Raw genomic sequence first — 12,519 nt, 5'->3', positions numbered from 1 at the left:
ATCCCTGGCATATCATCGTATGACCATGCGAATACATCTTGAAATAGCATTAAGAATTCAATCATTTCCTTCTTCTGTTTCTTATTCAAATGAATGTTGACTTTAACCTCTTTAACCTCTGTCTTAGTGCCAATATTGATGATTTCTGTTTCTTCTAAGTTGGATTTGGGTTTCTCTTCATACTGTTTTAAATCCCTTGAAATAGACTCAAATTTTTCCTCAGTATCGCTCTCGTTTTGAATTTCAAATTGCATGATTTCAAGTTCACGAGAGATATCGATGTTGCAGCCATCGAATTCCAAAATGGTGACATCCAAAGGGTCAGAGGGTTTTATTTGTGGCTATCTGAAAATAGAATAGAACATAAGTAATAAATAAATAGGAAATACTGGAGAAGTCTTTCATTTCATTAAATTCAAAAATGCATTGAGACTTCACAAAAAGATAAATATACAAACATGATTTCTATTTAAAGACATATCCAATCCAAACCTTTATTTCCGTTTCAGCAATTTCCTTGGACGAAGCAAGCTATATTAACTGAAACGAGAATAAAGGTTTAAAAAAATGAAAGCAATTTCTTTTAACAAAAGATCCAGTCTACCGTCCTATCTGGATATGATCTAGACAAAAGACAATCCCCTTAAATTTACCAAAATTTTCTTCGAGAGGGAAGATAATCAGCAGTCCAATTCTAAAAAACTCCTTCGGTAATTGGTAAAAATTCTGCATTCTCTGATGGCTCCTCCTCACAAGAGGCCCCGACAAATAATTGAGACAGGTCCACTTCAATCTCCTCCACAGGATTCTTCGTTTCTGGCATAATCACCTCTAATGGACGAGGAAAGGTGTGATATAGCGACGGAACGTTTAAGGCAATTTGCTTACCCTTCTTTTCAGCTTGTTTTCGAGCTTACACTTTCCTTCTATCCTTAGCAGTCAGATGAAATCCCAATCCAAATGTATCCTTCTGCGTCAGGATCTCTATTGGCTCCAAAATTCCTTGTAATTCCCGCCCAAGACCTTTTTCTATTTCATATCCACCTCGAATCATCTCCCTAACCATCATAATACTGGCCTCTGGCAAATCTGATTGAGTCAGCGACTTATCCTTGGATGTCCATCCCACAGAGACGATGTCAGCAATGTGATGAGATGAAGTTGGAGTCCTTTTTCTGTTTTCACCATTAAATTTTGCATCAACGATCATGGTACAGTCATTCTCAGCAAACACAGTAATGAGTTGATCATTCACAATAAACCTCAACATTTGATGCAGAGAAGATGGCACTGAGTTAGAAGCATGTATCCAAGGTCTTCCAAGCAAAATATTGTAAACGCTAGAGAAGTCCATCACTTGGCAAATAACTTGGAATTGAGCGGGGCCTATCTCCAATACCAGATCTACTTCACCCAAAGATTCCCTCCTTGAACCATCAAATCCTTGAACCACAGTTGCAGATGGACGAAGTTTAATGTCAAGAAATCCAAGTTTGGTGAGAGTGTTCCATGGACAGATATTCAACGCTGACCCATTATCCACTAAAACCCTCAGCAACAGCTTTCCATTGCAGCGGACTGATATATACAAGGCTCTGTTATGCCCGATCCCTTCTGCAGTCAGATCATCATCGGAGAAGGCAATATGATTAGCAGCAAGTACATTCCCCACAATATTAGAAAATTTATCCATCGGAATATCTTTAGGGACTTGAGCTTCGTTCATAATTTTGAGCAATGCTTCTCTGTGTAGCTCGGAGGTCAAAAGAAAATTCAGTAAAGAAATCTGAGTAGGCATCCTATTCAACTGCTCCACTATTTTGTATTCACTTCTCTTCAGCATCTTCAGAAAATCTACAGCTTCAATTTCAGACACACGAGACTTGGGTGTTGAAGATTTAACCTTGGCCCTGGATTGAACATCAATATCGGAGTTTTTCATAATTCTCCCAGACGTGGTAATAGTAGATACCTTTTCCTTTAAGCATTTTTTATCTCCAACCAACATAATAGATTCCTCGTAGTTCCATAGCACCTCTTACAGGTTATTGACAGGTATTTATTCTGGAAATTCAAGAATGACAGGCTCTGATATATCCCATTCAAAAGATGGTAGATCCAGAATAAAAGGAGATTTGTCAACCTCAGAAACTCCCCCTTCAGCTATAAATGGCTCCTCTTTTTCAAATACAAAAGATTTCAACTTTTCCTCAACATTATCGTTGGCCATGGACTTTTCAACAGAAGACAATTTTCTCATTCTGGCGTGGTCAGCCTCCATTACGCCAAACACCTCAGTTTCATCTACAATGTACTGAGTAGGATCGATAAAATCTCCATCAGCGATGATAACTCCCACAATACTCCCATGCTCAGGTAAAGGATTCTTACTGACATTCGGTCCTTGTTCTCCCTTTCTTCTGAGAAGGATGTCTCCAGAGTCAATCATGTCCTGAATCTTATGTTTTAAAGCCCAACAATTGCCAGTGGTATGACATGAACTTTCAGAATGATAAGCACAAACTGCTTGCGTATCATAACCTGGAGGAGTGCCTTTGGGATAAAGTTTGGGAGGAACGGTGCCAATTTTTCCAACTGCTTTTAACTGCTCATATAATTGATCAATTGGTCGGCCCAAGTTGGTGAAATTTTGAAATTGCTTCTGAGTTTGAATTCCACTGGTTTGAAAAGAATTTTGAGAAGGGTTATTATTTTGCAGGGTTGGTCTGGGACGGTAAATGGGACGAGTGTGATTTTGAAAGATAGGTTGTGGGATTGGAGGTAATGGTGAGGTATTCAGGTGATTTGATCGGGAATGATGAAGTTGGGTAGTAGTGTGGTAGACTGGTTGAGGATTGGTGCAATATGGGTAAGGAAAAGGATATGTGGGATTGTTTCTGGGTCTGAAAGACGGGCCTTGATCCCATACAAAAGCAGTTTCTCCTTCTTTCTTTTTAAATGGGGGCTTTCTCCCATTGTTGCTTTGATTTTGTAGAGCATCCAATTGCAACTTTAATGCAGACACATTAACAATCTTCCCTGCTTTGACAAATTCATCATACTCCTCCAACTTGTTAATGATAGCAGCAAATGAACTTCCAGTCATGCGAAAGATCTCTTCAAAATAGGGTGGATCATGAGTCTTGATAAAAGTACGAACAATCTCCTCCTCAGTCATAGGAGGCTCCACTTTGGCAACTAACTTTCTCCACCGCTTTGCGTAGGTTTCGTGATCTTCCGACGGCTTTCTTTTCGTACCCTCCAGTGTGGTTCGTGTTGGTGCCAAGTCACAGTGAAATTCATATTGTTTCACAAAAACTGTTGATAGATCCAACCAGGTTTTGACTTCTCCAGACTTCAAATTTGAATACCAATCTAGAGCATCTACCTCCAAACTTTCCAGAAATAGACGCATAGGCAAATTCTCATCATCCACGGGTTTGCCTAACTTGTTGGCAAACATTTTGAGATGCATCTTAGGATTTTCAGTTCCATCATACTTGCTGAATTTGGGAGTTTTGAATCCCAACGGTAGCTGAATATTTGGGAAAAGACACAATTCATCGTAGTCCAAACCACCATGCCTGCTCAACCCTTGATTCTTTTTCATAAAATCATCGAACCGATCCAACCTTCTTAAGAGATCTTTATCAATGGGTATAGATTGTTCTTCTATCGCCACCTTCCCTTGAGATGCAGTATCCAATACAAAAGGCTCTGTAACGTGGTGGTGGGGCCCCTGAGGGTTGGGGGGGACATTCGGATTGGTTTGTAAATGGGTTTGAGGGATTTGACTACTGGTTGGGTTCATCAATATATAATTTGGATGCATATAGGAAAAGTCTGAATTTAGTCGGGTAAAAGTGTTTTTAAGAGGGTTAGCGAAAGGAGGGAGGAAAGTTGTTTGGGTATTAGATGTGTGGGGTAGTTGATAGTCTTGTGCAGGTGGATGATTATCGACAGGTTCTTGGTCGTTTGGGACACCACCACCACTGTTGCTTGTGACCAACTGATCAATTACAAGCCTTTGTGCGGCCATTTCAGCACTTAACTCATTAAACTTGCCAAGTACCTTACTTAACTGAGCTCCCAACGCTGTGAAGTCTGGTGACGTAACCATAGCAGATCTTTCTGAAGTTTCTAGTACTGAACTCATGTTACAGGCTGTCTCAAGGCTCTACTTCGAGATCTGGTGATGATGGGGCTTCTTCGGGTAGCTATTGTGAAAAATACCTAATAGTGGAGAAAAGAAACTGATTTAGGAGTGAATTTTTTTGTCAAATTGCTGTAATTTATTCAAGAAAAAGAAAGAAAAGAAAGAAAAAAAATATGAGTTAGTAGATGTTTAAATAATTCAGATGTATGTCATATGGAGGAGCCCTTTCTGCCAAGGGTAGGCCTAATATGATGCAACACCTTCGGGGTAAAATCCCAATTCCAAACCTGTAAGTGAATGTAGAAATCAAAGTAGAAATTCTCATTAAACACTGACAAGTTTAATCATTTTTTACAGCTTCATTGATGGTTCGGTTGACCATTTTTACAAAATCCTCATGCCTTGCCAAACTAGTACGTTGAGACTCCCTAGATCTTCCTATACTAAGCTTCCGAATTCCTTCTTGAATTTTGTCCAATGCATCCAGCGCTCTTTCCAACTTTTCAGTTTTTCTTGTCTCCCACTTTAATTGTGCTCGGGCGTCTTCCAGGGTATGGTCGGCCACTATGAGTTGCAATTGATGATCCTCGAGCTCTTTCTTCAGCTTGTCTATCTGCTCTTCAGGGCTGGCGAGAGCGGACTGTGACTTCTCTCGTGCTTGTTCGACTGTCAGTTTGATCCACTCATTATATTCTGAAATGACCTTAGGTTCCAATTTGTTGACTTGATCCAAGTGCAAGTTTTCTAAACTAAGAAGATTTCCCCAAGCATCCAATACCATGCTCCGACTTTCAGCAACTGTGTTGAGTCTGATATTTTCAATCCCTTGTATCACCGGAATTCTTTGCGGATACCCAAATTACCTCATGACTCGTTGCGGAACATATGCGACCAATCCATTGGTGCCTGCTAGGAGGATAAAACTGTGTTGGGTAGTCGTGAAAATCGAATCCCTAACTTTTGTCCAATCCAAAACCCATTGTATTTTTTCAGGTGTCAAGTTATCGAACTCTTGAATAAACTGACTCGGAGATGCAATCCGATAATACTTTTTGACCCTTTCTCGGTGTGATTCGATCCAATTCTCTGCGGGGAGACAAGATCCCAAAGGATTGAGCGTTCTCTTCGCTAGATGCTCCATTGCCCACATTTGGAGTATCAAATTTGACCCATAAAAGAAACCTCTCTTCTTTTGACATTCAGTAGCGGCCGTGAAGATGTCGGCAATGATTACAGGTACCAAGGTAGGGGTCATTCCATTAATTCCTGAAAATAGGCTCTGTACCATGTTGATAGTGAAAAATGTGATCTTTCCATGCTTTTGCGGGAACAACAACAGATTGATCAAAGCTAATCCAAACGCTTGCACTCGCTTCTCTACCCATTGCTCTTTACTTATAAAAAAATCGATTCGGTACTGTTCATAGGACCCTCTTTCTCCAAATCGTTCATACAGAAACTCTAACGGACACGATCTCGCATCCGGATGTTGGTTCATTCTAGCTTGCCTTAATCCCAAAAACCTATAAAATTGTTCCCTTGTTCCACTAGTTGGATATATCATAGGATAACCTTTCCCAGGTATCTGCAATAATCCTTCTATTTCTTCTAAAGTTGGTGTTAGTTCGCATTCACCGAATCGAAAAATAGAACCTTCTGAATCCCAGTACCCAAGTAGAGCTTGAATGATTGCAACTTTTGGGGTTATGCTTAGAAGACTCGGTAAATGTCCCATATACTTGAACAGTCTTTTCACCTCATGTGTTATATTATTTTTTCAGTCTGTTAGTTCCCGAGGTATCTGGTTCAGCATTCTGCACGGAGCCATCTGAGGAGGAATTTCACTTTTAGTACCTTACCTCGGGATTTCACTTTTAGTACCTTACCTCGTAAACATGCAAGTCTCATTGGATTACATATCCGAGACAAAAGGTGACTTATTCCTACCGTGGAATTCCCTATGCGGCATTCCCTCTATGGTTAATGCATGATGACAATTTATTAAAGCATATTAAATATACAATGAAATAATTAAAATGTGACCTAAAAGTGCCCCATTTAAATGCCGGGATAAGCCTAAAATGATGTGCAGTACATATGCATATGCAATTAACTAAAATTTAAACATGCTTGATATAAGATGCAGTCTTATCCTAAACGAGTACCATGTCAGGACTCTTATTTCTAAAGTTTGTGTATGCAGAAAAAGGAAAAACAAGGAGAGATTAGTTCAACAAGTAACATATAGCACGTTGGGATAATAAATGATACAAGAATGAAAAGTAAATAAAGCAAAGAAAGAGGGGTGAAATCCCTCCCCTCGTGTCTAGTGTTACTAATCGGGTAAAGTTGACTCTATCTTAGGTAATTTCTAATATGGATGTATGAGGTTTGACTTACTAATGCATCTAGACTCAATAAACTTTTAGGCTCCCAAGCCTTCAGACCAAAAGGTTAAGGGTCATCAATCCCAAAGCCTTTGATCGGTGGCTTGAGTGATCCCTTAGGCATCGCTATGGGCGCAGAGCACACCATCCGCCTACTTAAGGAAATCGATCATAATCCTACAAGGAGATGTGGGATGGCGCCCACGAGAAAGAATAAAAAAATAGTATAAAAAAAAATGCATGCACGTATGATGTACTTCCTTTTGAGAGGAGAGATTATAATTAAAATACGTGTGGAGGCTCTACGGTTATATTCCCCCCACCCAAGATGCAAGCGCAATACAAGTATATAAACATAAATAAATAAAAGTAAATAACAAATCATCGCATACGCAAATATCGAGAGACGGTCGCATGTGTGAAATGCAAAAATCCTAAAAATGAGGAAAAAGAAAAAGTAAAAGGAATATGCAACCTAAACATCCAAATATGATAAGTGAAAGGTTTAGAAAAAAAAAAGACAACTAAACCAAGTGCTTGGACTCTCAAGCGCTCCCCAGTGGAGTTGCCAAGTTGTCGCGCCCCATTTTTCGCAATGAAAAAATAAATATAAAAATAGGTATTTACAAAATATGTGATTTTATTTTAAAATAAATGAAAAGGACCTAAAATGAGACTTTAAAGAATGCGACAATTTGGGTCCAAATATTTAGTCTAAAAAGGGTTTTCAAGAAAAAGGGGAGTCGCCACTTGGTATTGAGTTTGGGTGTACCAAGTCACCCCAAAAAGATTTTTGACAAAAATAAAATAAAATAAAATAAAACCCTTTTTGACAACCCCAGGTCTTTGAAAAACAAGAGAAAATGGGTTCGAGAGTCACGGTTGAAGAAAGGGAAGGCAAAGGTTCGATTAATTCAAACCTAAGGCACCCTTTCAACCTAGTCTAAGCTAGTTGCGAGGTTTAGTTAAAATTTTCCTAATCTAACCCTTAATTTTATCATGTTTGGATGTTTCCTACATGGATGCAAATAAAAAATATCGAAAGGGGTAAAATGTTCATTCAAGAGTTTAATTAAACCAATCGCATTAATTGCGAAGGCCAAAATAATTTCTTGAAAGTGTCATGAGTATGCAAATGATGAAATTAAAAGAAAAGAAATTAAATTAAATTATATACATAGATATAAGTGATCAAAGAAAAAAAAGGAATGCAACATAAAGGGTACGGGAGGCAAAAACTCGTGACATAATTTCTTTATACAGGGATTAATGGGATATTTAAACTAAAAAGTTATAATCACCCATTTCCCATATTTGAAAAAAATAATTCTCCTAACATGCACAAGCAAATGAGCTAACTTATTATATAATGTCCTAAATGAAATGCAATTCTAAATGACATGATTAAAGCATATAGAGGATAGGGGATAATATAATAGGAAATATCATGCAAATGGGAAAAGATCCTAAAAATGAAAATATGCGTGCAAATGTAATGAATATCACACAAAAATGAGTCTAACGCAAGAATGATCCAAGGGTCTAGCATTGGACTAGCCCGTTTCTAAAAGTCCTTACTAGCGTTGGACTAGCAAGTAAACGGAGGGAGAAGCCACAACTAGCGTTGGACTAGTGTGGTGACGTCATGCATCTTTAATACATAATAAGACAAGTAGGCATAAATTAAAACAAATAAACACATAAGAGCACGTAGCACGTAACACATAAGCATAATATCTAGATACAAAAATCCTAAGGAAAGCGGGTAAGGCACGTAACACATAAGCCACATAAGCACACAACCTATCTATTACATCGGGGAGCGCCTAACTACAATCTAAAAGGGGAAATAAAATAAAACAAATCTAATTATCCTATCTATTACATTTTTGAGGTATTTAAATGTCACTCAAATAATTATAAAATTAACTAAACAAACATAAGAAAATTTAAATGAACATTCAAATCAAATAAACAAAGCATATAAAAATATATAAACACATAGGAACACGTAGGAGCACATAAGAGCACGTAATTGACATTGAAATAATAATAATGGGGTACCTCCCTTTTGAAGTGGTGACTAGACGGAGTCAAATTGCCTTATTTATACTCAAAATGAACAAAAGAATCATGGCACCAATTTAATTGAAAAAGTAATAATAATAATGAAAATTCACCTTAATATGTCAAACGTAAATAAATTTAAGAATATCAAAAAATTACAAGTTAAACATACTCAAAAGTAACATAATTAGCTATTAAAGAAAAGAAACAATCATAATAAAGAGAGTCAAAATTCACTAGGGACTGAATTGCAAAAATTGAAAAAATTTTGGGGATAAAAATTATATTTTTCAAAGTTTAGAGGTCAAAATTAAATGACAGATAAAATTCAAGGACCAAAGTGCAATTAATTTAAGGACTTAAGTGAAACAAATTTAAAATGTTCTGGGCTGAAGTGAAACTACTCCAAAGATCAGGGGCTAAAGTGCAAATTTTGATTTCTGATATGGGAGAAAAAGGCCATCAGGCCATCATTTTTATTTATTTGGGCCGGATGCTACCTAAGCCCAGCCGAAGCCCAAAAGAAACGAGCAGGCCAGCCCGTCTTTTTATCCCGCAAGCCCAATCGAAACCCAAAAGAAATAAACCAAAACCCATTTTCAAAACCCAACCAAAACTAACTCTTGGCCCATCAGAAAAATAAACATTAGCCCAATTCCCTTTTTTTTTTTCTTTCTTTTTGTTTTCTTTCTTCTTCCTCACCTTCTTCTTTCTCTCGTTTCTTCTTTCTTCTTCGAGCAGCTGAAGCTTCAGCTTCAGCTGGCGGCCATGGTTGCCTCCGCCACTGGACCGCCCCCGTCGCCGGTCGCCGGCGACATCTCCGGTCGTGAAAAATTACCAAAATCTACTCCCCCAATCGATTTTTCGCGTAGATTCCATTTTTGGGCTTAGTTTTAACAAAAATTGACCTTAAAGTGGCCAAAAAAGCAAAAAACAGACCAGTTTTTATTTTTTTCCAATCACCCTATCTTTCACCAAAAATCATGAAAATTATACTACAACACCCTTACAACTCCTACAATACAAATATGATTTTATTTTGACAAGAAAACAACATAAGAAGGCTAAAATAAAGCAAAACAGCCCCTGAAATTTATTTATTTTTGTTGCCTTTTATGCTACAAAAATGACACAAAACTTAATCAAACAACCTCCCCAAACCATTAACTAGTCATGATTATTCATTTTAACAACAATACATGTACGAAATTTGCATTTTAATCCGATTTTTCATCTTGGCATTTTTTCAAACGGTTAATATGCATGCATAAGAACATTTCCATTTCCTCAATCTAGTTCATGCCATTTCCCAATTTTTTAACCATACAACAACAACAATGCAAGGCAGCCAGCAGAAACGAAAGAAGACTAAACAATGAAGCATTGATTTAATATAACAAAAACTAAAACTATACCTCAATAAATATGGAAATCTTTCGGTTGAAGCTTTTTTGATGAAGTTTCCCAGCCTTGACCGATAGCTGCCCTCTCTTTGATATGCTTGACTTGCTAGTAGGTGTGTGTGTCAGATTGAGAGGGGGAAAAGGAGAGAAGAACCGAGAGGGATAGGGAATATTTTTTTTCTCTGTTTTCTTTTTTCTGCCCCAGTCCGAGAGAAGGAGAGAGTGAGGAGTGGAGAGTTTTTTTTTTTGTGTGTGGTCTATTGAGAGAGAGCCGAGAGTTGTCTGGGAGCTAGAGTACTTTTTTTTTCTTGTTCCGTCTGAGAGAGGCCAGAGAGTCAATATTGGGAGAGAAAAAGAGGAGCTTGTGTGTGAGTTTTGTCCAAATCATTATTTTTACCAAATGACAAGAAATGTCAAGAAAGTTGAGTGTAGGAATGGGTTAAGTGTATTTTGTGGGGAAAATGATGAAAATGTGTTAGTTTAGTAATGATTGGATTTTGATTTGATTTTTGATTTTTTTGATTTTTGATTTTTGATTTTTGATTTTTGATTTTTTGATTTTTTGATTTTTCTTATCTTTTTTTTTAAAGATAAATCTACACAAATGAGACAAAATATACTTAAAAAAAATGCAGGAAAATAAATGACTTATCAAATAGAAATATTCAAGAAAATATAAAATTTGACAAAAATTTGGTGTCTACACTATTCCAGTAGCGATAGGGTGCCAAATAGCTGTCAGAACTTTCACATGTGCTCAAGGTTTGGATTTTTATGCTTGGAATATATTTACTCTTCACGAATGCATGGTAGCTGGCACAACATCCGCAACCATAGCTGCCAGGTACAATCTGCACAAGCAGAACCATGCACTCGAAGGTACAATGACAAGAAGCACAACTTTCCTCAACAATAGAAGCGACAAGTGCTTCTTATATATATAAAGGAAAATGATATATATAAAGCATAAAGGATGTCTCACTTTCAAACAAGCACCAATTGTACGCATGTGAATACGAAAAAACAAATCCTGCCACCAAACAATATCAAATACTATACGCATGTGAAACAAACAACAAATTAAAAGTACAAAAAAAACTCAAAACAAAAAAACACATAAAAAAACTTGATAAACTTTTTAAAAATAAATTAAAAGATAAAATAATGCTAAAACAAACAACTGTAAAAATATACTAATAAAAAATCTTTTGACCGTACTTTTTCAAAAATCTCCAAAATATACTAACACATCAAATAATTCACCGATATTTAAACACACCAACCTGGTGCCCGCGCATCGCGTGGAATAGCTTACCTAGTTTTGTATACATAAGGTAATAAATTGGGACACTCTCAACTCTTGCATTTAATCACTACTCTTTCTAATTTAATTTTTCAAAAAAAATTAACACCTAATGCATCTCTTATTTTGTGTTCGTTAGGCACCCATTACGCAAACCCATATGATTTGGGTTTGTATAAGAGAAACATAGGGAAAGGAGAGTTATGTGTAGGAAGAATAAATAATTGTACAATGTCTTAATATCTATACAACACATTCCCATCCCTCTTGCCCCCTTTTGGTCGTCTACTTATCATTTTTTTCTGATTACCTTAAAACATTTTTTATTGGGGGTAATTAGTTAAAAATATGTTTCAATTTGATCCCTTAACTTGAAGACAAAGTTTTAATATGGTCATCCAAACTAACAATCAATAGTTGAATTCAGTTCTAAGTATTATTTGAACTACATTCTTGTTTCGCATAACATACAATAACTTATGCACATAAGATTGTACCAACTTTTTTTTTGGAACGATAACATAAGATTGTACCAAGCATTTTGGATACAATCATTGGCTTAGACATTTTTATTATGTGGAGATCAGAATGCAAGTACAAAATAAAGAAGTCAGTAGATAAAAAAACTCCAAAGATATCTTGTGTGTGCAATTAAAAATGATATAGGTATTGGAAAGATATTTTGTAAAGGAAGCATTTACATAAACTAAAATTACAAATAAACACTAATCTAAATGGATTGTGATAAAAAAGACAAGGGTCTGTTTAACAAGTGCCCAATTGACAATCGTCAAGATGTATTTCAAGTGTTAAATTTTTAAAAAAGTAAAGTTAATTAGGAAAAAGTGTGTTAATGTAAGGGAGAATAATAATTTTAGTTAGAAAAAGTATATAAATACAAAGGAGAATAATAATTATTACTACATGTATTTATACAATTTATTAGATATAATTTAAGTGTGTTAACGAGAACCCATTAGACACCCGTTAAAAAAACATAAAAAACAACTAGGTTCTCAAGAAATCAATACTCATCTACCATTTCCTAAGTAAAGAGGCTCATTTGTGTATGTTCAAGTCAAACCATATTTTTCCAAGGAATGGTTGTGTACCCTATAAATTTATAGCTAAATATTGAAATAATTTTTTCTTAAGATATAGAAAAAGATTATAAGCATCAATCTCGATCTTGTATTTAAAATT

The 12,519-nt window shown here is 36.3% G+C and overlaps 1 long non-coding RNA gene across 1 annotated transcript; it reads right to left on the bottom strand.

Moving 5' to 3' along the window:
* Nucleotides 1–4,458: 4,458 nt before the first annotated feature.
* Nucleotides 4,459–10,434, bottom strand: LOC113709823 (uncharacterized). The gene is made up of 2 exons (XR_011821235.1): nucleotides 10,026–10,434; nucleotides 4,459–5,984 (listed from the first exon to the last, which is right to left on the bottom strand). It is a non-coding gene; the product is annotated as an uncharacterized lncRNA (long non-coding RNA).
* Between the last annotated feature and the right edge of the window lie 2,085 nt (nucleotides 10,435–12,519).

This window comes from Coffea arabica, chromosome 9e, assembly GCF_036785885.1.
Source record: "Coffea arabica cultivar ET-39 chromosome 9e, Coffea Arabica ET-39 HiFi, whole genome shotgun sequence".
Lineage (NCBI taxonomy): Eukaryota > Viridiplantae > Streptophyta > Magnoliopsida > Gentianales > Rubiaceae > Coffea > Coffea arabica.
Note: the sequence above shows the minus strand (reverse complement) of the source record. Positions and strands in the feature narration are given on the sequence as shown.